Source organism: Nesoenas mayeri (assembly GCF_963082525.1).
Source record: "Nesoenas mayeri genome assembly, chromosome: 1".
Lineage (NCBI taxonomy): Eukaryota > Metazoa > Chordata > Aves > Columbiformes > Columbidae > Nesoenas > Nesoenas mayeri.
This window is the reverse complement of record NC_137541.1, coordinates 156,731,405-156,756,818: the sequence shown is the minus strand read 5'-3', so window position 1 is coordinate 156,756,818 and position 25,414 is coordinate 156,731,405. Positions and strand designations below refer to the sequence as shown.

Below are 25,414 nucleotides of genomic sequence, written 5' to 3'. Positions count from 1 at the left end.
ATCTCATGAACATGGGGTTGCAGGGCAAATGGGCTAAGTTTGATGATCCACTGAATCCTTGGATCCCCTGCTTTTGCTAGTTAATTCTCCACAAGATAAATGAATGTGACTCATCCACATTCTGCAGATGGGGACTGAAGCAGCAGGTCCTTGTGGGGTCAGGTGGGGATTAGACCCTCAGTTTTGATCAGCTGTAAAAACAAATTGCATCTCAAAAGAGCTGAAAATAAACTTTGGCAGGGTTGACCATTACAAGCATGAAAATAAACTGGGTGATCTTAATCTCATAAATACTGTCACGTAACTGTATGGATTTTTAGTTTATCCAAATAGACTACCAATTGAACCAACTTGACTGTATAGATATCCAATCCTACTTTCAGAAACATGACAGCAAGAATCATGCTTAATTGCAAAGCAATGTGCCGACAACCATCAGTCAGACAAGCAGAGCAACCTAGAAAATCATAGGTCACAGAAAAGAGGCCTTGATTAAAGTCCTAGCCTTGATGCAGACCCAATCTCTTGCTCTCCCATAAACCTCTCAAGATAATTTACTGCTATTAAATCTGCAGAGTGACTGAGACTATTCTAACAACAAAAATCAAATGTTCAGAACTTAAAATGTCTGGGACTGAATCCATAAAACGCCTTAAAAAATAATCCAGTGAAGGAATTAGCTGTCTTCAGTCAGACATGTCTAAATGGCAATGTCTAAATAATGTCTGATTTTTAAAATCTTGGTCAAAGGGTAAAATAGAAAATTCAGAGCTAGATAGAGTGAGCATACAGTGCTCAAGGAGAATTATAGATAAGAGACTCATGCTCCAAGTGGGAAGTCATCAAAAGCTGAACAGTAGGAAATATAATTAACAAGAACTGTGAGCTCATCTTCCTTGGAGCTTTGACTCCTCACCTGCTTGTAATCCACACCTCTGATTTTGGTGAGCCAAGAAGTGCACACAACTAATACAGATATGCACAATTAAACCGATAAAGACAAACCTGAGCATTTGTGCCATAAGTCAAGGTTACACTGAAGACACTTGACCTCCAAGGAAAATAGCTGGGAATAGTGCTTCCTCCTACCTGCCATGCTTACCAAAGCATGTCCAGCATCAACACTCCACACAACCCTCAGGCACCACAGGGGCTGTGGCCACTGACCTGCCCAGGGCAACCTGGCCTCTGGGTTTGTTTTTTGTTTGCGTGGTGGGTTTGATTGTTTGGGTTGGTTTGGGTGGTTTTTTTTTTTTTTTACATTTGGAGAAGAAAAGCAGTTCTCACTGAAAGGAGACATTGAGTTTAATCCTGCCTTCGTATTTAAATGAAGATATTTGCTACCCAGCTCTCACGTATAACAAAATGACCCTCATGCATTTATTCTCCTTAGCCTGCTGTCATTTCAGCCAGTTGGATCTTCACAAAAATCTCATGGTTTAGACCTAAGAAATTCTAAAACCTTTTTATAGCCTTTAGACAGACACCTCAGAGAGGATTGTCATGAGCCTCTCCACTGTCTTACATTGTTTATGCTAAGATTTGGATAGAAAAAATTCAAGAGGAGCTACAGGATGAAGCAGGGAACATATATGTAGAATTTAGCAACTGAGTCTCCTACGTCTGTTCTGTTGGGTCTTTCAGGTTTGGCTTTATCTACTGAAAAGTGCACTTAAAAAGAAAAAGAGAGAAAGAGAGAAAGAGAGAGAGGGAAAGAGGGAAAGAGAGGAAGAGAGGAAGAGAGGAAGAGGGAAGGAGAGGAAGAGAGGAAGAAAGAGAGGAAGAAAGAGAGAAAGAGAAAAAGAGAGAAAGAAAGAGAGAAAGAGAGAAAGAGAGAGAGATAAAGAGAGAGAGAAAGAGAGAAGGAAGGAAGGAAGGAAGGAAGGAAGGAAGGAAGGAAGGAAGGAAGGAAAGGAGAAAGAGAGAGAGAGAGAGAGAAAGAAGGAAAGAGAGAGAGAGAGAGAGAAAGAAGGAAAGAAAGAAGGAAAGAAGGAAAGAAGGAAAGAAGGAAGGAAAGAAGGAAGGAAAGAAGGAAGGAAAGAAGGAAGGAAAGAAGGAAGGAAAGAAAGAAGGAAAGAAGGAAAGAAGGAAAGAAGGAAAGAAGGAAAGAAGGAAAGAAGGAAGGAAGGAAGGAAGGAAGGAAGGAAGGAAGGAAGGAAGGAAGGAAGGAAGGAAGGAAGGAAAGAAAGAAAGAAAGAAAGAAAGAAAGAAAGAAAGAAAGAAAGAAAGAAAGAAAGAAAGAAAAAGAAAGAAAGAAAAGAAAAGAAAAGAAAGAAAGGAAAAGAAAACAAGACCAGCAGCAACAAGTACAAAACCAAACAAACTCTCACCAAGCACAAACATAGGCCAAAATATATCTTAGCCTGGAAAAGCAGCCAGTAATCAGAAGAAGCTGGGTTTGCTCATTAGCTCATTACTTAGTTACCATTGTTGAGATGTTTACCTCTCAACGGGTGGCTTACTCACAAAAAGTCTGGAAAATGTAACCTCACCGATTTTATTTTTCTTTCTAATTCTCCATTGCAAAAGTGGTTGATAATAGACTATCTTCCTGAAGTTCTCAGACAGATATGTATTTTTACATATGCAGAGTAATCCCATGTACTGAAGAATTTGAAGCAGTTCAATCTTGTTTGGAGTTTCAGTATGAATTCAAAGACCAATAGTCTAAGTAAAAACATTTCCAGCATTAGTTGCCTTTGACAATGTCTCAGTTCAGTTCTCTTGTTAGCAATAACTTTTACTGTAAAACTATGCAATGTTATTGCGTTCTTAAGTATACACTTAGGAAAATGACATCATTGATTGCTAAACACAGGGTTGTTTGTGAAGGAGATGATAGATCAGAACACAGAGCTTAGTATAGTAAATAACTGAGGAGGAGTTCTGGCTATAAACTCTATCAAATATGAAATTCATAGCAAAAAATGTTCTGACATTGTCTGAAGATAGGCTGCACAAATAAACAAAATGCAGTGTGATATGAAGCTTTTCACAGATTTTGCACCTACCATCTGTGCTACAAAAATGATCCTAGAAACAAAAGCACTTGAATGTCCTCTGCCTCAATAATAAATGCCAACACATAAATTTCATACTAAAATCATCACTTAACTATTTTCTCAAGATCTAAAGATTCCAGAAATTTTAATTCAAAATAAAGCTAATTTTCACTTACACTTCCCCAAACAGGAGAGCTTACATTTGTAGAGTGGCTGGAACCTTGATTTAACACAGGGTGACAGACTCCAAGAGACCTTATGTCCCGGAGTCACTGTAACTGTCAATGTTAAGAGTCACTTCCAGAACAAGGGCACAAGCCATATGTTATTTTATTGCAACAGCCTCCTGAAAGGAACCTCTGCCTATAACTTACATGTGTGAAGCAGATACTCACTTAAATCTCAAATGTTGTTTTGCAATAAAAAAAAAAAATACACACTTTGACACTCACATGGGCATCCATCTTGAGTTTAAATAGGGGTCTTCACTAATTTTAGTGAAAATCCTCCATGCTAATTTCAAATATGTGTCTATATTTGCAAGGAAGCAATGCTGTAGAATCCCAAGTCTCAGTTCCCTTCACGTGGGACTCAAAAGGATTTCAGTGGCAAAAGAATTATTTCTATCAGAAATAATCAGGAAACGAATCCACACCCTGGTCTTGTAATTTAGTCTTTCTGAGCACAAATGACACAAATTGTTTACTTCTTCCCTCCTAGACAGAAAAAAAAAATAATAATAACAATAAAGATGAAAAAGCAACCCTTCATTCTAATTGGAGATCTTAGAAAAACACTTCTTCCAAAGCATTTTATTGCATTTTTTGACACTCTGATACTTTTTTTTTTTTTTTAATTCTTCGCTAACTCTATGTAGTAATGTTAAGTTCTAAGATATGAATTTGTTTCATAGTTTGCTTTGCTTGCTTTTCACTCTACTCAGGACTTAATCAGTTTATTCCACTTCTGAGTCTAGCCCAATACCAGAACAAGAAAAAGCGAAATGCCTTCTCTAACTCTAGAGTAGGTTCTCATTGTCTTTTAAATCTGTTATTACAGGAGATGCAAAGTTAGGTGCTCAAAGCATTAACAACATCTCTTTGAAACAGAAAGCTCTGGTTTGCTGAGGGAGGGGTGGCGGGATACCATCCCCTAGCATCCTGAAAGCTTTATGCCTACAACACTCTCTCTAGAGACAAGAACATTTCAGACACAATGACGGTGAGACTTAATAAGAAGAAGATTACACTTCTGTTAGGTATTGTAAGCATAAGGCTTTCCTGTGTCTGAAGATAACAGAATGTTAACAACTCTTCTAAGTTACCTTCCGACATGTTCATTATTTACTATCAGAACAGTAAATTCTGTCATACAAAGAATGTTAATCCTTAGAGTTCAGTCTTTGCATATACTTCTTTTACGTGTGGTCATAGTAGGCACAGTTCTTGCAGGATGAAATGTTTGTTCCTTAAAAATAGTTAAATTCAAGCAGTATTGTACTTTCAATAGTTTCGTTTCTTGAAGGGTTTTCAACAGCATTACAGAAGACAGAAGACTAAAGAATTTGTAGTATATCGATGTAGAAAGCACTAATATCAATTTCACATAAGCATTCACCTAAGAAGAGTTTCACTTTATACTTTTTAATTTTTTCTCATTCAGTATACTTGGCAACTGTATTAATAATCCATACAAAAATATTGGACTGAATTAATTCCCTTCCTTACAGGATTTGTAGTTTTTATCTGTACTCAGGTACAAGAAAGGAACCAAGAGGCTCTGGGGCAGAGACTAAAATCTACACACTGAAAAAAAAGTATGCAGACCCAACTGACCCTGCGTACACAGAAACACAGCAAAGCCCAGTACCTTCCTTTGCTCTAGCTGTGAGATTTAACTGATTACATGGATGATTTACAGCACAGATTTTATTTCTTACGCCGAGATTTATTGAGCTGCAACAAACTACTAGAGTCCCTGGGAACAGGTTGCTGGTGCTCATCCTGTGAGATTGCAGAACTCTGCTGACAGGCTGGCTGAGATGAGGGCAATGCCTCTGGTCTGAATTTTCACAAGTAGCTGCCAGGAGACACACACTACAGATTTAACATGTCATGTTACTTGAAACTATGTACACATGCACACACACACACATAAAAATAAATTCTGGTATAAAGCTGTACATGTCAGCAAATAACAGTTTCAATCCCAAACTCCCACCCTTCCAAAACTCTCCTTGCCAATTCTGCAGAAGTGCTAGATTATTTTGATAGCAAGTTATCTGTGACAACAATACAAATATGCTCATTTCTCACAAAGAAAAAAAAATAATGCATGGCTCAGTAAATCTGTTAAAAAAATATTAATGCAGACTAGAGTACAGACAGTAAATTAAAACAAAATCAGTCCTACATCATCTGTTTTAAGACTTCATGAAGGAGTTATGACTATGCAATAGACTTGCTGGCGAAACACCAAGGAAAGCTGAAAATGTCATAGCCTCTATTTCCAATACTAGTTTGTTTTCATTCCAAATCAAAACATTGTTCTTCTAACGATTCTCTTCAAAGAACAAATTTCAGACAATATCAAGTTAGTAAAAGTGGTCTAGAATCACTACGCACTGCATAAAGACTGAATTAGCAGCAGCAAGCCCTATCAGGAGACCCATTCAAATCACACTCTGCTTTTCTTCTCTATCCCAACAATCTCAAACAAAAATTCCGCAAAATAGCAGCAGGGGAAAAGTGAAGTCCTGAATCTAGTGACATTTCCATCAAGAAAAAGAATGGTGTTTTTCAAATTCTGCAGTTTCATTATGATTATCATTATTTCCCTTACTGCTTATATTGTCTCATTAGTGTAATGGTCAAACAATACTTACAGTTAATCTGTAAAGATATTATTTTAAGTATATTTACACAGATGTTTTTTCTTTTAGAATTACATACCAAGTGTTAGTCAAAAACAGAAGACAATTTTTTTAAAGCTCATAGTTTGCTACACATGGTTTGTGTGATGACAGTTATTAGGTTCACCATGGGTACAGTGGTGTTCCCCTATGTTTCCACTAACAAGTCATTGAGGGAATGTATTCCTGCAGCCAAATACCACTTCAACAGTGGTAGATATCACAGTATCACAGTATCACAGTATGTTTGGGATTGGAAGGGACCTCAAAAGATCATCTAGTCCAATCCCCCTGCTGGAGCAGGAACGCCTAGGTGGGATCGCACAGGAACATGTCCAGGCATCTTAATAATCTTAATAATAACATCATATTAGGACATCCCATTAAGGGATCCAAAGCTATGATCCTAGGGTGCCAGATCATTGCTCAGTCAACAGGATTTGGGAAGACATAGTTTGATTCACTGCAAGTGAGACTTCTTCGGTTCTTCCATAAGTGATGTTCAGTTTAGAAAGTTGGTTGAATAGGGAGAGTTTTGATGAACATTGTGTTGAGAAACAGTAAGTACAGGGAGAAGGAACAAGCCTTTTTCTCCCTCAGATTTGGCTGAACAAGGGAATGAACCATCCCACAGGATGCCAGAGAAAGGGGAATCATCTGTGGTTAATGCATAGCATTCCATCTTCATAAAGAAGCTTAATATGACCCATCATAACTGGATAAAAAAGGCAGTTATCTCAGAATACATGCAACAGAGTATCAAAGGAGCTACCATATCTTTCTACAAGTTGTTAGTGTATTTCAGTGGGACTTGGATGAAAAAGGCTGAAAGCATTACACACAGCACTTGTTAGGCCACATGTGGAATATTGTCTTCAGTTTTGGTCCCCACTCTGCAAAAAACATGCAGACAGGCTGGAGAGGGTCCAGAGAATGGCCACAGAGATGATCGAAGGACTGGGAAGTTGACAAAGGAGAAAAGGCTGAGACAAGTGGGCTTGTTCAAGCTTGAGAAAAGAAGGCTTAGGGAAGACCTCATCACTATGTTCCAGTATTTAAAGGGTGGCTACAAAGAAGATGGAGACTCCCTTTTTACAAGGAGTCTTATGGAAAAGATGAGGGGTAATGGGTACAAGTTACTCTTGGTGACATTCCAATTGGACACAAGAGGAAAGTTTTTCATGATGAGAATCATCAGCCAGTTGAATAATCTGCCCAGGGAAGTGGTGGATTCCACATAAATGGACACTTAAGATTCAGCTGGACAGGGTGCTGCGGTGTCTTGTCTAGACCATGCTTTTGCTGAGAAAGGTTGGACTAGATGATTCTTGTGGTCCCTTCTAAGCTGTGATTCTATGATTCCACAAAAATAACAGGGCCAGGGAGGAAAGTGCTCTTTAAAGTAATTGTAGGTAAACTAAATGGCTTGTGGAAACTGTATTTCACCAGCACATCTAACATACTTGCTAAAGCCAAGATACAATTGGCTAAAATCATCTTTTCTTAATTTAATACATATCTAACAATACAGGAGGTGGGGAGACTCGATTCTATCCAAAGCCATCCAGCTTCATTCCCAGAGCAAACAAGTCAGTGCTGTGGCAAAAAAAAAAAAAAAGAAAAAAAGAAAAAAAAAAGAAAGTATGATCTCACCACTTACTTCATACAGTGTGTTTTGACAAATTATTGAAGAACTCCCATTCTTCAGTACCACATCTATTCAAGAATATTTATAGGCTCCCTCTACCTGCTCACCCCCTACTTTTCGCTAAAAAAGAAACTTCTTCAAGGATGACTAACTGGAAAGGGGAACACAGGCATTCTTATTGGTAATTACAGTTGCAATAGACTGCCAGCCTTATGGGTTTTCATCTTCCTCCAGGTCTCCATTTGTCACAAGTGAGATGCTGAAATTGAAGAAAACTACTGAGGGACAATTACCATTTTACGTCAAGTTCCAATATATTATCCAAGGGATTGATGACTAACTTTATTGTGGAAGTAAAAGCTGAAATGAGATGGTATGAGGATGTAAAGGGAGGTGGGTATGGAATCTCCTCATTAAAATCTGCGAGAAGGCTCTAAGTCCTTGTATGGAGGAAAAGGCCACCTAACAAGTTTTAAAATAACAGGAAGAAAACAGGATTATAACTTCTTAGCACACTCTGCTTCCACAGGGAAAATAATTTTTTTCGCTTGCTTATCTAAGACAACAACTTGCTGACCAATGGCAGACTTTCTGAATTAAAACTAAAGCTAAAGAGCGTCTGTAAGTATGCTACCACAAATGCGGTCTTTGGTGTGTACTTAACTTACCGTTGTGTGTTAGGATCATGTAAAAACAGAAAGATGAGTTTTCAGTGATATGTGACACTTGAGTAAGCTTCTCTACTTCATAAAGTATGCACCCCTTACTAAATACTATGTTATGGTAAAGCATTGAACGAGGCATGCAACTAAAAGATGAACATATTACTGCTTGTGTGGCTTTGTATTTCTTAGCTGATTTCTGTTGATGAGAATTTCCAACTAAAAATTCTTTCATGATAAAGATTATACAACCACCTACATTTTTTTTTTGTTAGTGATAACAATCCAAAGGATTGTTATTAAAGGTCTCTGTGAGTGTCTCACCTCTGAAGAGCCTGAAATTTTATTTTTCTACATACCAGATAAAGAAAATAAAAGTCTATTTTAAATTGCATGGAGGAAAAAAATGAAAGAAAAACTGAAGGCCAAATTTTCTCTAGCAAACTGACATTATAAACATTGTATGTTTAAACATACAATGAAAGCAGAAGAAATGTTGCTTGCTTAGAGACAACACAGAGTCTGATAAATGTCTGTACCAACAGTTGTATGGGAGCAGCAGTGCCTGCAAAAACAGCCAGCAGTTAGCTGTCCCTGCAGTAGCATCCCTGAATAGGAATGCACACCCTGTAAAGCTCTTCCAGAGTTTTCTTTCCTCCATTCTGTTGCTTGCATCTGTCAACTCTCTGCCTAGCATGAGGTGATGATAGATATCTGTAGGCAAAGCATTTCAAAGTCACAAAGGATATTTTTCTTGATTATTACCTGCCTATGAATATTTTCAGGGGAGAAAAAATCCTTAAAAGCCCTGAAGTGTTAAGCTAGGTAAAGATAAATTAGGATACTTGTAATTAATTGTTTATACACTGAAGAAAACTTCCAAAGTTAGTATATCACCTTAAAAAATAAGCCTTTCACTTTGTGTTAATGTACATTTTCAGAAGTGAAACTGTGGGACACACTAAGCATTCCAGATATTGCACATGACTGGACATTTTAACAGCTTTTACAAATAACACTTTTGACATCCAGTGGAGCTAGTACTCTTAATGAGCATAAAAAGGGAAAAAAAAATCCAACAAAATCCCAGCAAACTTTTCAAATGTAAATTTAACCTGACAGAAATCTTGTAAAAAGGTTGGTAATTTCAGGGTTTCCTTCTAAGACCCAAACAGAAATAAAATTGAATTGGGAATAGAAGCACTGATGCATGGGTAAGCAAGAAGATTTCTAAAGCTTTTTAAAAAAATAACTTTGTATACACAAAAATGCATTTCATCTGTGTGAGAACTTGAGCAAAGTAACTGAATATGTAATATAGCTTTTTTTAAAAGCAGTATTGTTCATTTATCTTCATTTCTTAAAGACTGAATTACTGACAAATGGATTTCTTAAAGGAGGAAAAAATTACAAATTATTTATATTAGTCATAGGATAGAATATGATGGTTCATTAATTCAAACAAATTAAATTCCTTAATGTAAGAGCATCAATATATCAGACAGATCTTACAAATTTAGCATGCTAACTTCTGTCTACTTTTGATCCACTATAAGCATTTAGTTAATTTTTTTCTTGCAACAGCATAATCTTGCAAAAATTTATAGCTCTTTAATTTTTATGCTGTAATGCACTCTCAGATCTCAGTGGAACTATTCACATCATTAAATCTAGAGAATACACGTTTATCTTTTGCAGGAGTAGAGCCAAATTCTCAGACCAAGCTCCAAATTCAAGTAATACGGCAACATTTAAGTGGGGGGGGGAGAGGGTGCCAATTGCCTATATCTTTCATTCACTTTTCAGAATATATGCTCAGGAGGGAAGAGGAGAAAAAAACACTTCCCCTTTAGTAATGTATCTAGGCAAACCATTCAAGGAAAGATGTATTCTAGGTAAAGATTAACAAGCTACAAGACTGTGGAAAAATAAAAAATGAATACGTAAAAGAATGTCTGACTATTTTAAGGTAATTAATGTTTTCACCTCAGCATCTGAAAATACAGACCTTGTTCTGTTACTATTTTTTTTCTTTTTGTAGTTATAGACACAATTTTAATTGAATGGAAGTACAGAGGAACATTAAAGGCAAATGTTACAGTAAGGGCAGAGAAATGAGGAGATGCAAATCTTTGAGAAACAAAATCCTGAGCTAAGATTAAAGAAAAAGATGGACTTCTGTTGTTCTTCTAGGTCTAAACTCCATTCACCTGGCTTCTAGTAATTTAGAAGTTAGGCATCTATGTTGGGATTCAGACACCTAAGTTTGGGTGCCTATGGTCCCTTTGTAAGTCCTTGAGATAGTAAATATCTTTAAGGGGAGCAGAAGGAGTCATAGAATCACAGAATCACAGAATAGTTGTGGTTGGAAGGGACCTCTGGAGATCATCTAGTCCAACCCACCTGCTAAAGTGGGTTCACCCAGAGCAGTTCGCACAGGAATGTGTTCAGGTAGGTTTTGAATGTCTCCAGAGAAGGAGACTCCACAACCTCTCTGGACAGCCTGTTCCAGTGCTCTGGCACCCTCAAAGTAAAGAAGTTTCTCCTCATGTTTAGATGGAACACCCTAAGTTTCAGTCTGTGCCCATTACCCCTTATCCTATCACTGGGGAGCACTGAAAAAGTCATCTCAGCAACCACCAGTGCTGGTCACCTGAACAGTGGTCTCTGGTCCACGGGGCATATTGACTGCATCTCCATTGACTCTAACAGAACTGCCTTCCAGGGGTGCTTGCTCTGCTCCCAGCACCACAAGGCAAGCTTCACTGGCTAACGTTGGAAGAGACGTACTGAAGGAGACTCATCACACTTTAGAAACCTGCGGTACTATTGTCTAAGCTTCAAATCGGTGGAATAAATCCCACTACTGCGACTGCCCAGAATGGATCTTCCTTGGTAGGAGTTTGCTCTTTTATGGTGCTATTTTGGTTTAACTGGAACTTAAACTTATTTCCCTGGAGCCTGACTAGATGGCGAGAAGAGCAGTGGACATGCAAGCTGGGTTCGCTTTGGTGCCCATCTGGAGTCCATTTGGTTGTAAGGAAATCCAGCATTTCTGCTCATGCCCCATCTCTGAATGTGAAGGTTTAGTAGCTTTACTTTAAAAGAGATGATCTTCCTTTCCATTTTCTGGAACTTTTGTTTCACCCTCATTGTTGTTACTATTTCACCTCTGCCAAACAAAGCTTATTACTGTTTAATTCAATTCAATTTTGCACATGCTTCCTCCCCTCAGTTTCTCTGTACCCCTGGGTTCCCCATCCTACTCTGGGTCTATGATTAACCACTGTTTCAACAAATCTGGTTGCTCACCATTCCTCCTTCTTTTATGGGTTTTGGTAATAGCCAGCAAGATTCTTTTCCTCCCATTGATTACAGCTGCTTCACCTATTTTATTTTCCTCACCTGCCTAGATTTGCTGTCCATACAATTGCCATCCCTGTGTGGCCATTTTCCACCTTCTGTAAAACATGCTTCCCTTTGCCCTACCTTTTCATTGGTTTTACAGTTTCACAGGTATGTTTTGTTTTGTTCTGTTTTTTAATGTCTCAAATCCCACAGCAGTGCTTCACATTACATACTTAGAAACAAGGACTGAATATTGGCTGCAATATCAAAGTCACAAAACTAATATACTCTCAGGATCTAATACTTCAAGAGCCAAAAAAACAAAAACAAAACAACAACAACAACAACAACAACAAAGAAAAAACAAAACAAAACAAAAAACAAACAAACAAACAATTACAAAAATACAAACAAAAAACAAAACAAAACAAAACAAAAAACAAAACAACAACAACAAAAAAAAACAATGGAAGCCAACAGCCAGAACTGGTTTTGCTGTTTAGATGTGGAGGCATGTTGAAGATAGAAGAGGGTGATATCTTTTCCCAGTCTACAAGTAATTTTATCATCAAATGCATTTACTCTGAAGAGCAGAATGAAGCTCATTGTCAGTGGAAACCTTAGATAATTGTACAAAATAAATGTTGACTTGGAGGTGCTAAGATAGTGCTCATTCCATATTGAAATGATCAGGAAATCTAGGTCTCATCCAACATGACCCATCAGGTTAAGCATGCTGTTTTTCAATGTCATGTCACTCTCTCAGCATATATGTGTTATATTTTAAGTCCCTCGCCTCTTTCCTGAACCTACTGTTCTTTCCCAGTGGCATGGATATGATCAGTCTCTGAGGGTGCACAGGCAGCCTCTTGGTGACACCACAGAAGTGCTTTTGCAAACTTACACTCACATGTCCTGATCTACTATGGAAATGCTGCCACTTCCAAAAAAAGAGTAGGGATGGTACAGAAGCTCAGAGGGAAATTCTTAGCAACTTTGGCAAAGCTGACACTGTCATAGGCATTTTGGTAGTGGATTAAAGCCACTATGCAGTATACTGTTACTCAAGGTAAAGAACTTGACCAAAACTCAAAATTAAAGCTCTTAATCTTACGAGGAGTCCTGTAGGACTGCTATGGAGAGACTGATTGTCCCAGGCTGGGCCACAGGCAAGGTGGGGAAAGGCACAGGGAAGGCTGGGCAAGGCCAGGAAGACCCCTTTGTGCCCTGTCAGTGTATTTTTGTGGAGAAGGTTCGTCACACTGTGAAATGACAAAGCCCTATTTCCGATTATTGAAATCTGAGCAGCTTGCAGTTAGAGGACACACTGCTGCACTGTGAATCATGCTGTGCTGAACATCACATCTCATCATATATTCTCATCTCCACATCTGTGCTTGAAAAAGAGCGGCTTCATAATGAACAATGTACAAAAAGAGGGCACACATCATCCAACTGAATGTATGTGGATGGATCCTGCAGTTTAGCCAGCTTAGACCTTTATGGTATGCTACTTAAACCATGGTGATCCCACTTAAAAAAGAAAAATCTTTCAAAGCAAGCAACATCTGCAGATCTTCTGCAGCCATCAGTGCCAGAAGCGTATTTCAAGAGCCTGAAACCCTGCACTTCTGTCAAAACTATGAATTTGTGATGTGATGCGCTAAGGAAGAATCAAAACAAATGTTTTTTATATTCCCAAGTTAAAAAGAAGTTTTCAAGTCTTTCAAAGTCTGTACAGTCTATTAACACTCAATGATTAATAAACAAACAGTTCTATAAATGATCAGCCAGTGAAGTAGATAACTCTGAAGATCTTCAGTAAAGATGAAGATGCACCTGTCCTCTCTACATCTTTTCTGAAGTTAAATTAGATGTAAAGTCCTGGGTCCACTGAACTCATAGGAATTTCATAACTGATTCCTGTAGCGCAAGATTTCATCAGATATTCTGTTTGTTCATACGGCTATTGAATTCCTGACTTTGAAGTTATATTTTTCTACACTGGCTCAAGTGTGTTCCAAATGCACCAAAAAAAAAAAAAAAGAGAAGACCAAGAATATACACTTTGTACATTGTGCCTGCCACTGCATGCATCCACAACAGTGTGAACTATAGCAGTGCAAATTGATAATTCCCAGCAATATTGGTAGTTATGTGCCATTTCAAACTTCATCAAGCAAGTAATAAAATGAATACTTCTGGTATAGTCAGATCACATCCCGGTGTCCTGAAATATGCTTCCAAGCACAGAAATTATGGGCTTTTTATTCTTATAATTCTTGTGATATCTGACAAACGCAATATCCCTACAACAGGCAAAAAGTAGAAAACTCATATTACAATAACTTAAACAGCAGACTTTGCCAGTTGAAATCTCACAGATAACAATAATTTATTTAAATAAAAAGGATGAAGAGAGAGAAGAGGAGAAGAGAAGAGAAGAGAAGAGAAGAGAAGAGAAGAGAAGAGAAGAGAAGAGAAGAGAAGAGAAGAGAAGAGAAGAGAAGGAGAGGAGAGGAGAGGAGAGGAGAGGAGAGGAGAGGAGAGGAGAGGAGAGGAGAGGAGAGGAGAGGAGAGGAGAGGAGGTGAGAAGGCATCTTCCATGCACCCCAGGGTGCCACTGGGGTGCAGCTCAGAGACACCCCTGGGAGCTCAGAGCTCTCACAGCTCTGATGTACACCACAGTCAGAATGTCAAATGTCCTGTGATCTGTGATAAATGCATCCATTTAAACACATAGTCTCTGTAAAAACTCTACATACTGAGGAGGGCATAGGTTTACATCCAGCAAGGTTACAGAATCGAGCCCTACGGGCAACTACTTGCTATTCTCATTATTGCTATCAGTATTGCAGCAGTGATATTGACAGTGATCAGACCAGATCCCTTGCACTGCACTGACTGCAGATGCACATGGTGGCAGTTTTTTGCCCAGGAAGCTTTTGTGTTCTAAATTTAAATTAGATCCTGTTTATAAATAGCAACAGAACAATGTGGTTAAACAGACTCCTTTGCCAGCATCATAATGATTACAAATTACATCAGTGGAAGCAGAGAACATTAACAGCTTTGCCTTAATTCTTTGTATGTTATGTTGGGGAACTTGTCGATCTGACTCCATTCCCAGCACTTCTATTCCTGTAACTTGCTGTAAAGAAAACACAACAGAATGTCCCTAAAGACAAATTGTCTAAACGAGAAAGGGGGATTAAGGTGAAAAGTCCAAAGTTGAAGATACTGCCCATGACAACTGCTGAGATTGACTATGCATCTTAAAAAAAAAAAAAAAAAAAAAATCACCCAAGCAAAAATTAAAAAAATAACTTCCCTGTTTTTCTAGTGGAATTCCCCTATAGTTTAATAATGATTCCTTTTCTCTAACAGTTGGATACAGCATGCTATACAGCTTAGTTTCATTGTGTGGCTCAGTAGAAAGTGTTAGTCTCCACTATATTACTGAAGTTTATGGAGGCATAGTTAAATACCGTTTAAATAACAAGCCGTAGCACATTTCACTAGATGGCTGTTTAAAGGCCCATGTAGGCATCCAGAAAACTTACGAAGATAGCATTCATAATGGTAGTAGTTACTAAGCACACCTCTAGAAGCAGTACAAATATGAACAGTAGTGCAGGAAAACAGCTAAAAATGGAATAGGTCTGATTTATCACTGCACTACCTTAGTTTCACACAAATCTAATTCCAGCAGTTTTCCCAGGAATCAGTCCAATCTGGTTTTGGTGGATGGAGTTAGAGTGGCTTTAGGCAGAGTAACACAGCAATGAATCAGATTTTCTTCCAACTGTTATTAGAGATTCCTCCCTGTCTAAAACCGGGAAGAAATATGAGATATCTTTGAAAATTACTGCAAAATTATAACCTCATAGTGATCACCATGCATTAAGAAAGAGGAGTAAAGTATTTCCCAAGGCCAAAAGCAAGTGGAAAAACTTGCTTTCATTACCAAAGTTGTGACATGTGAGTGAGATTTGAGGAGATAAAGCACTGCCTTGCAAAGCAACCATGTGCCAAGTCCAAGAGCCTGATAGCTCAGATGCAGAGGTGGACGCTGCTTCATTCCCCCTGGGGGAGAGCTGCATTATATTAAAACCAACAAAAACCCCAACCCAACCAATATGCCATACAGGTTCACTGTAAGCTGCTACAGGCTTAGGCTACTTGGGAAGGCTGAAGCTCAGAGACAGGCTCAGTCTTCTGTCCAGCTGAGAGACTGCTGGCATTGTTGTCAACAGAAATGCAGAAAGAACCTTGCAAAGACTAAGATTTTGTCTTCTTGTTCCCATGTGCTTTTTCTTTTTCATTTAACAACAACAAAAAAATACTGTGATAAGTATATGCCTAGATACAAGTGAAGAATATATAATAATTTATTTTGACTCCACTACAAGTAAAGATTCTCATTTCTAAACCATGCTGATGAAAACAAGTTTTTACTGGAATGTAATAAAAACAAAATCAGAGTTTAAACAGAGAAAATATCATACATGAATCTTTGTAGGGGAAATTCTGACTTGAAATCAAAGCCAAAGGAGAAAACATGTTGAAAGATGCAGGACTGTGGTGAGCCCACATTCAAAGGGAATAAACTTTTGACCATGGAGAAGAGGAGTGAGACTCAAAAAAGAGGGGTTTAACATAACCACCTTTACAGCTAAGTTTATTAGGGTTAACAAAATGGCAAAAGTGCGAATATGACCTTAGAGTGTAGAAGATGGGAGAAGAGAGTCAAGCAAATTAAATAAGGCAAAACTTAAAAAAAGGCAAATACTGTGTATGGGAATTCAGAGGAATTAATTCTGGAATCTGAGTGAATTAAGCAGACTACCTGAAGAGGCTGTCCTTCAGGGTGGGGGTGCCATCCACCTGCCTGGCCTAAGCCCATCCTAAGAAAAAAATCACAGCTAAAGGCTCAGTTGTAGCCATACACATTCTGAACATTGTTTTTGTTGTTTTTGTTGTTTTTGGTTTTTTTTGGTTTAGTTTTGGTTGGTTGGTTAGTTTTTTGTTTGTTTTAGTTAAGCCTTATATTATATATTACTCAATAACTGGTGAAGATGAATGAGTCATTTGATTTGTACCAACTTCCCTATTCCTATGTAAATTCTAAATCAAAAGGGGTTAACTGATAGACTTTGGCCACCATAAATCAGGAAGCTTAGGTAAGCTGTGATATGCATTGCAGTTTCTTCTCCCACAAACACCACTAAGAATCCTGGGAGTCCTACAAACCAAACCTGCAAGGAATAATCTCTGGTGAGTTATAACCAATATTCCAGTTGCAAGTGGGAAGAGGGCGTAGAATAGCCTAAGACTTAAAGAATTGCACATTTGTCATCAATAGGAAATAGGAGAGAGACAAAACCAGTTTAGTTGACCAAAAAAAAAAAAAAAAGGCATTAAATCCAGTGTATATTACTTGCCAAAACTGGCAGTTCAAGCAAGAGAACAAAAATCACTGCCTTAACAATTTTAGGAACATCTGAAAACGAGCACATTGCAGAAGATTTTTGCTAAGAGTAAGCCAAAGACACTTGTCATGGCAAGTAATAAAAAACTGACACTGCTTCCATATATGGGAAATTCTGTATAATTCATTAAATTCATAGGTTTGCTCAATCTTGAAGAAACTGAATGGGAAACTGAACAGAGACAAGATGAAAAACTTGAAGAAATTTAATTTTCCAAGGTCAACACCCACAACCAGACGCCCTGTGGGGCTGGTTGTAGGACTAATAATCAATAGACAATCCCCTTCCAGATTCACTAATGAAAACCTCATTGCAAAACTTAAAGTAAACCCAACTTTTTTCTTCTTACTTTGGAGCCTCTTCAATTGTTGCATTTTCCATCCCAAGCTTTTTACTGTTAATGAAAGAATCAGTGTAACTCCCCAATAATTTTAGTGACTTGACAGACTTGTTCATCTCTGAAAGCTTTAAATGAGGAATGCAATTGTAATTCTCACACTACAGCTGAAACAGCCCACAAACCTCTTCAGTTCCACTTCACTTTTCCTACAAGTGGACAAATTCTAGCACAGAAAATACCAGTCACTGCTGCTGACCATAAATATTTCCGCTGCAGAAGGCAGCTGCCATGGAGTCTCAGGAGTTTAGCAAGTTAGTGGAGTTAAATGCTTTGCAATATGAGTAGATTTCCAAGCTGTTGCAGAACTAAAGCCACCTCACAAAATAACATTTCACTGATACATAATGTGGCCATGTAACGCACGACTATCTGCAAAGTGAATTGAGAAAAAAAACCCCACTTATTCAGACTATATAAAATGTGTTTTCCTGTCAAACTGCACAACATAAAGAACAACATGAGGATAAAATAGTACACAAACACGACAATCAGCACTGGACAGAAGAATCCACCTACCATGCAAGATTCCAGGCAAGGACTGATTCCCCTTTAATTGTGTCCTTCTTGTGACTTTGCGCATATTGATACACATGTAAGCGTTCCTGAAAATTGCCTAGTGCAACAGAAATGTCTTTTGTTTAGTAAAAGTAGTAAAAAAATCAGTCTTCTTCTCTTTAGCACACTTTGCACCAGGTGGGTCCTGCAAGCAGCAAGAGGTGTTGTTTTGCTTGTGACAAGTTCAAGGAGAGCACAGGGAACTCAACAAGTAAGGCTATAAGAGCAAGACTGTGAGAGCCTGAGTGGAGCAGAAATAGAAATTGTATCATTGTCACATACAGCAAACAAGAACACTTGAATACCAGGTTGGTAAAAAGGTCATAACCCTTGTATGCCAAAGCAGGATGGCGAAGGGGTTTTTAAATCCACCAGTGAATACAGTCATGGTCTTTAAAGGAGACTACTATAGCTTCTGTGATAGAAGTACAGTCAGGAGAGTGGGGTACTGGCCCTTGGACATCTGAGGCTTTTAAAGGTCTTTTAAGTTGTATGAGGTTTTGAGGGCCTTAGGAAGAGTGGATCATTATGGGAAAGGAGGAGTTAACAGGGACTGTGGCCTGTGTTGGAGGAATGTTGGGCAGGAGATAGCAGCTCCTGAAAGCACGTGAAGATAACAACAGGACATTAGGGGAGGAAAACAAATTGCTGTGGGGATCACGCTGGGGAGCGCAAGGCCAGGGAATGTACCTTTGCTGCAGAAGGGCTAAAAATGGCTGCTGCTAGAAGAGGATGGTGAGGACAGGAGGAGAGACCAAAGAAAGAAATTTCAGATACAGAAAAAATGGGAGGGGAAAAGGAGCAAACTGTGTATTGGCTTGGGCTAAGGCAGCTGTTATAGTAGTGTTGGAGAAAACACAGGAGAGGACATTTGATGGTGGGGAGCACAACTCTTACAAGAAGATAACTGAGAAGCTTAAACAGAAGTGACCGAGTACAATGGGTAGAGTGACTGCAGTGAGAATTAGAAGACAGATAGGAAAATAGAGTCCTGAGGACTGGCCCAGAGACATTTGGGATGATCCTAGTCCACCTGGGACTATGCCTTGTGAAACTAAATTACCTCCATAACCCTGGAGTCCATATGGCTCTTTGCATGAGGATGGACAGGCATATGAATGAACAAGGGCAACCAGTAGTGGTAAAAATAGCAGGGCCAATAAAAATACAGGAGAGAAAGACCACTGAGACTGTGACCACTGAAATACAAGTAGCTACTACTCAGATTTAAGCTTTGGCTAAATTGGGACTTCAAAGAACAATACGTACGCAGGGCAGCTGGCAGCTTAAGAAGCATAGTTTGGTTTGACCAGTGGTGATCAAAATCACCTGACTTGTCCTGTGCAGCCACCAAACAGACCATGCTGAATGCCAGACCCTCAGAAACACCAGCTATGGGGAACTATACAGTGACAGCCAGCGCTGAGATGTGTTAAGGCATCCGGCTTGGTGTCTGTAGGGCTTTGGTTGGAAAAATAAAAATCAAGTGTCTCCAGAGTCACATATTGTTAAAAGCAGCTACTGTCCATAGTTGTCAAACTTATGCTGGTTGAAGGTGGAGTTCAGTTACTGTGAGCTAATATGCAAAACCATGGTGCTGGAGGATTCTGTCATCCATTGCATGTGATTAGGGGGCCTTTGAACCCTGCTAACACAAATGGTGTGAATTTGGAAGGGTAGGCTAGCAAGGCTGAGAAATCTCTACAGGAAGGAGAAGAGCCTAAGGAACCTAATAAAAAAGGAGAAGGCAAATAAATACAATAATAAAAGAAAGATAAGCAGTTATTATGCTTGCTAATATAGGCCCTGAGGGCAAACAAGCTGGGCTCTTGGAAAGGAAGAACAACATGGACCCTTGTGGTTCTATGCAGGATGGCATGGAAGGTTTTCTTATTTTTATTTTTCCAGGAATGCTGGGTGAGTCATGAAGATGGCATTTGAAATAGAACAATAATAGGGTTTGGAACAAAAAAATGGAGTGCCTGGGAGAAGATACAGCCAAAGGGAATAAGAAATCCTTTATCACTTTAATGCATAGGATGGCACAACTGTGTGCTAGAAGTGAAAGAGAAGATCCCAAGAGTCAAGACTTGAAACTAGTGCAGGTGATCTCTAGCAACAAGAAAGTAACACTTTCAGCCCCATTGGCTAAGGAGCAGTCAGACTTTAAGCTCGGGCAGGTCCACTCGCTCAACCCTTTGAGACCCAGTAGATTAGTGTGACTGGCCAGAGGAGACTTACAGTACCAACCCTACGGGGATACCTGTAGATGTAATGAATGGCCTCATTAATAGAGTTTGGTGCTGCTATGGGTGCACTGGGTGCCTGGGAGACACAGCATGCCAGCAAGTCTGCAGAGAGGGGTGGTGGTATTGTATTCAGCAAGACAGGAGAAAAATGGCACTTTAGGAAATGGTCTCCATAGAGGGAATAGTCTCATCTGGATCTAACTAATAATTATTTGTGTGTGGGTAATACAGAAACAAAGGCCCATAGTAATCTTGGCTAGACAGTGACAAATGGCAGCAAAGCCCCAGAAACACTTGAAACACTGTGGGGGGTAAGTGGCAAAACAAATTTGTACACATGTGCTCAAGATAAGTTAGAGGGTGGAAAGATTAATACACTTGTATTAATACCAGGATCTGATCCAAAACCACAAAAGCCATGTGAATGTCCAGTGAGACCGAGGAACGATTGTGTCCCACTATTATTAGTCCTGTGGACTATGTAGTGCTCTAGTCCAGTGACCTGGCTTGTATAACTTACCAGTGTATCAAGGAGAGATGGAAATATGTGGAGTCTGGATTTAAGGGCAGCAAACACGGTAATGCGACAAACAGCACCTAGTGCTGTTAAATTGCCAAAATGCATGGCCACAGAAGTACAAGAACCCAAGCAGTTTTCAGTCATGAACACAGAAATATTTTCTTTAATTTCTTTTTTTTTTTGTTTTGTTTTTGTTGTTGTTTTGTTGTTTGTTTTTTTGTTTTGTTTTGTTTTTCTGTTACCCTAGAAAGGAGTGCTGGTGTAAGTTTGTTTCTGTATTTCAAGGGAAATACATGTAACTTCACATGAATTCCTCATAGGTTTCACAATGGTCCTGCAGTCTGCCAATCACACATCACCTGAATGATATTAACCCATGAGTGAAGGAAAAATAAAGTATCATAGGTGCTGTAGTAAATTTCAGTTGGTTTTGTTTGAAACCTTTTACATTTTTGGTAACTAAGGAAGTTCATATATCATTCATGCACACAAAATTCTGTGTTTGGCTAGTAAGGAACAATAGAGCAATCAGCACTGTCCATAACTCCTGTGACTTCTAAAGGAGTTTAGTGTGTAATTTAAAGAAGGAATAAAAACCTTAACAACATTTGAAAACTGCGCACAGCTGAAATATTAGTCAAAATTACTCTTCTGTGTTAAAAAGCTGGAACAGACTAAGCTTTTATATAGTAATTGTTTGAAACTCCTTTTTGCAAAATATATACATAACGAAAAAATCCATTCTCCAGATTTTTTTCAGTATAACAGGTATCACCCCTACATCACTTTATCACTAAGCATTGATACCAGCAGGTATATTGTGCAGCAGTCAGTTATTGAAAATAGCAATTTGGCTTTTTGTAAAGCAATTGACGCTGCAGTTATTTGAATGGCTGCTTGACAGAAACCACAGCAAGGTACCCTGGTTTCTGCTTCCCCAGAACTGATTCCTGTGGAGTTCCAACCCAAAGTTCATCATTCAGTGGTAAAATTAGACAGAAATATTTTAAGAATTGTAATGTGAGTGTAACTGAACAGCTTAAAAATCAGTAATAGCACCTGTATTTTAGTATTTGAAGTTACTAAGCATTTTAAAAATAGCACAGGACAAAAGCCTGCTTAAATGAAACAGGTTAGTAGCAATATTAAAGTGAAGGTTGAACTTAAATTGCTGGTTTACTTCTGTATTTTCATTAAAGTTGACAACGTTTCTTAAAGGCTGTGTAAATTACTGGGACACAGAAGGGGCAGGGACAGCAGCAAAAAGCTGAGCCTGCCTGTGCAAAGATGATCCCACACTGAACAAACTATAACCAATGAACTGCAAACTGCAGTTTGTCTTTCAGGTTGATGCTCGCCCATCATTTATATTAACAGTTTATTTTCTGAGGTCTTCCACACTTGATTCTTTCAGGGGGTTATAATAGTGTTGTCTGAAGACATAGACACATGGCTGCAGGGAGGTGACACCAAGGCACCCCTCTGGCTCCACGGTATGGATCAGGGAAAGGAGAAGGAGAGGCTGGAGCGTCCATGCTGTGGGTCAAAGTGTCTACAGGCAGCCCAGCGCTGAGCGTTTGCCCTCAGCAGGGTAGATGCCCAGGGGCTGTTGGCAGCTTTCTGAAGCCACCTGTGATCACTGTGTCTGGGGGAGCCAGTGAAACAGGAGGCTGACAGACGGCTGGCTAAAAAGCTGCCACTTCATTTATTTAAAAATCCACATAAATATTTAGGTTAAGCTTTAATGAGCAATGTTTCCCTTTCTGCCATTTTTCTTTCTCTGTTAAGCTGAAGGACAAGGGGGTCTCTACTAAGAAGTGAATGAAGCTGGGCATGGCTAGGGGAGGGAGAAGCCAGTCTTAGCACTTCCCAGCGTCAGCAGGTAAGAGGGCTTTCAAATGTCAGTATTCTCATCCATAATGATAGCCTCTTTGAAAGGCTGGAAAAGCCTCAGCAGCAGCTTGCAGTCATACATCGAAATAACAGCTCAATGCAAAGCGAGAGTTCATTCCTATTCATCTAACACCTTACACACGTTTTAAAGACAGAAAGTAGTTCTCAGTTGCAAAACAATTTTCCTTCTATAATTTTCCGTAACAGAGACAAAGGAAATTTCACAACCTGCACTCATCTTTCTACATAATATAGAAAGAAAAAAACCTTGCAATGCAAAAACCAGCGTCGGTTTCAACAGCTGATCTAGAATCAGGTACAGAATGCTTGGTCTGTGTTTTTTCAGCCCTTTTAAATGGAAGTCCTGATGTAATTTTAATAAAAGTGACATAAACAGTACAGTTTAATGCTGTCTTGCTAATGAATGAAAAGAGATGCTAGCAGAAGCTACATCATCAATTCTATGGACACCTTACTTCCTCAGTGGTTTTAAGACTCAAAATGCACATGCATTTAATGTAATCTAATCTGTAAGGCAGTCCTTTCAAGAGCAGAGTTTGTACTGGAAAATAAAGTGACATCTTTTTTTTCCAGAGACATTGAACTCAAATATTTCTGGAAGATTATATCAACTAAATAATCTAATTAATAATTAAATAATAAATAAATATTAAGTAATCTGTCATTATAATCTGTTTAAATAATCTGTCTGTTCTATAGATTTTCTGGAAGACTACTATATAGAAATTTCCAAGTTGCTTTGTCCCAAACAAAATACCACTTTAACATACTGAAGGACAGAGAATGGTTTAAGTGCATTGAATGTCTCTTAAGACATACATTAAGAGTACCTTTATTAAAATCTTAATTAAGGTATATTTTATTTTCATTAATTTTCTCTGTTAGCTATGGTGAATTTTATTATTTAATTTTGTTTATTTCTTTAGTCCTATGTATGTGTTACTGACTAATTCATGCAGCTTTCTTGTGGTGGGCATAGGCCTAGGCGGGCTCAGGCTCCACCTCAGAACCACTATCTTACCTGGGTCCTGCTCAATCAGCATTATTTTAACTGTTGTGGATCCTAATGCTTAGCTATTTAAACTGACATAGGATTATTTAATTAAATGGTCTCTAGGGCTGTAGTCCAGACTAATAAATTTTAAAATAATCTTCATTCTCACATGCACTGTATACCAGGAATGTAATGACAGCTTGGGTCCGAGTATCTGCGTTCATAAAGCAGAAAGCATTTGACCAGCTCAAGGTACTTCTACCTCCTCTGTGATCTTGAGCCTTCACACTGTGTGTGTACATAGTGCAGGCTTTTATGTCAGACGGTGATAAAGATTTTCAATAAACCACTGTCTTAATAGAGTTGTAAGTCCTACATCATCAGCAGAAGTATAAAATCTAGTGTAGCGTTATAGTAAGGTCCATTATTTAACCTTAGAATTTCATACATTGCACCACTTCAGCTTTACCCTTGCAGTCTATAAGGTAATAATAGTAATTTCAGTGAGATTGCAGCCTTGCAAAGCTCTCCTACATACATAGCCTTCTACACTGTAACACAAGATTTACAAGGCACTGTGTAGGAAATGGAACATTGTAAAACCTGATGCAGATATTTGAAGTAGCAAAGCACTTTACAGTGGTTAATGGTAACGGATGGTTGACAAAAATGAGTCATGATAATACTATTATTCTGTAGAAGTGTGAGCAAAACAGATGTTAAGTCTCCTTTGTCTTGATGATCAAACATGATTTTTTTTTCCAGTATCTTCCTTAACCTGAGTCTGATATCTTTCCATACAAATTCCCTTTGCTCCTGTCTCTGCACAGGAGAACACTCACTGCACCTTTGCTCCCGGCCTGCTCACTGCTAAGCAGGCTGGATTCCTCATGGGCTTGCAGGTCTCCATATGTTCATGGGCTGCCCAGCACAGGAGCAACAGTCTGTGGTGCAGTCTAAACCACATGGCATGCTTGTGTCCTTTCTTGTTTCTGCAGCCTGAATATTTCATAGGGAAAAGAAAAGCACCATCCTTGTGTGCCCAGGAGCCAAGGACCAACTGCCTAGTGGTGTCACAAGCTGAGTCACCAGCACCTGCTTCACTTTATCTCACAGAGGCCTTACCTAACCAAAGAAGGTCTTCTCTCCTTATTCTGTAATATACTCTGCATGTTAATACCCAGAAGCCACATTTTGATCAGCAGTGAAAGGAAACAACTAAAGAATGAAGAAATGGCTGACCCAAATGGGTTTTATTCCGTTGAGGATTGTTGTTCTGCCCTGAGAAGCAAAGCTCCTGAAATCTGTATTTTGTATTCTGTACATCTGATGTGAAGTAACAGTAATTTGATATGAAGGACATCTTGAGATATTCTGCCTTTGTGAATATGAATGTAGGAATCTGCAGAAACTGTGAATGAACATTTACAACAAACTGTGAGCCTCCTACTGATGCACTCAAATACAAAACAGGAGGAGAGAGAGAGAAGTAAAAGAGATGAATTTGTTTTCCTAGCAAACAGCTGCCTTCTTTAACAGAAGAAACTAAAAAGAAAACAGTGTGCGAAGAGGCCAAAAGCTGCATTAATTACTGTATTTTTAGATGCTACAAGCACAATTTTGATAAACACTCTAAACTGTGAAAAAAATGTACTGTCAATGCAATTAAGTCTTTTTTCTTCGTGCAGAATCATCAATGCATGTGCCTGCTGAGAATAT

At 38.8% G+C, this 25,414-nt stretch overlaps 1 protein-coding gene and 1 long non-coding RNA gene across 3 annotated transcripts in view; one reads left to right on the top strand and one right to left on the bottom strand.

The window, feature by feature from the left end:
- LOC308043586 overlaps positions 1 to 2,273 on the top strand; it is a 46,579-nt gene extending 44,306 nt beyond the window's left edge. The window contains exon 2 of the long non-coding RNA XR_013922519.1: positions 1,915 to 2,273. This is a non-coding gene — a long non-coding RNA (uncharacterized lncRNA). The remainder of the gene's footprint in view (positions 1 to 1,914) is intronic.
- Positions 1 to 25,414, bottom strand: part of FGF14 (fibroblast growth factor 14) — a gene marked incomplete at both ends in the record, with an annotated part of 400,299 nt that overhangs the window by 216,603 nt on the left and 158,282 nt on the right. The window lies entirely within an intron of this gene.